This window comes from Fusarium odoratissimum (genome assembly GCF_000260195.1).
Source record: "Fusarium odoratissimum NRRL 54006 unplaced genomic scaffold supercont1.53, whole genome shotgun sequence".
Lineage (NCBI taxonomy): Eukaryota > Fungi > Ascomycota > Sordariomycetes > Hypocreales > Nectriaceae > Fusarium > Fusarium odoratissimum.
This window is the reverse complement of record NW_022158733.1, coordinates 158,394-159,469: the sequence shown is the minus strand read 5'-3', so window position 1 is coordinate 159,469 and position 1,076 is coordinate 158,394.

Here is a 1,076-nt window from a genome sequence, read left to right as displayed (position 1 = left end):
TAATAGTATTCTAAGACTATATTATTCTAGGATTAATAATAACCTTATATTATATTACTCTTATATAACTATTATTAGTATATAAAATATATTTATTTACACTTTTATAGATCTTAGCTTATTAGCTATTAATAAAACTTCTTTATATTAATTAAGCCTAATATATATTAAGTCTACTATTAAGAGATATAACACTTCGATAAGCTTAGTTATATGCCTTATGCAATCTGCTAATAATAAACCTAGTATGGCTTAGTTTAATATAATTAGACTCTAACTATTATACTTTAATACTAACTTAATATCTTATTTACTTATTAAAATTCTTTATTTTTAGCTATTAATAAGGCTACCTTATATATAACTGCCTTAGCCTTCTTAGAAAGATAATTAAAGGTATTAAGAATTAACTCTAGAGAGCTATTATAATATCTTCTAATTTATTTAATAATATATTTAGATTAAGATTTAGTTTCTTATATTATATTTAGGGTCCTTAAAGCCTAAGGGGTTAAAGGTTAATTAACCTCCTTAGGAGGAGTTAAAGTTTATAGCTATATATTAAGCTTTAAGATTATAGCTTTTAGGTTAAAAGAAGTAATTCTAGCTTCTTTAAATCTCCCTTAGATATTACTTTTTATAAAAGTAACCTTAAAAGTAATATAAAAGGCTAAAAAGAACTTAATCTTAGAAATATAAGTTATAAAGTATTTAATTAAATACTTTATTTCTTAATTATAAGCCCTTTTTAGTATTATAAAGTACCTAATATTAAGAGGCTAAAGTAGGTAAGATATATAAGTAGATATATAAAATATAATAATTTTATACTTTTAATAATATTTCTTAAAATTAGTAAAGTAATAGCTTTTATAATTATTAAGGATTAAGAGATAACGTGGTTGATAAGCATGCTGACCGGACAAGTATGCTGACCAAAAATCCCTCATCTTACATCATTACTATCTGATCAAATACTATACAACAACCCAGTATGCCACAATCTTCAAATGAAGCTAGAATCCTTCTTGCCCTTCAGGCCCTTCAAAATAACCCAAAGCTAGGAATCCGACGCG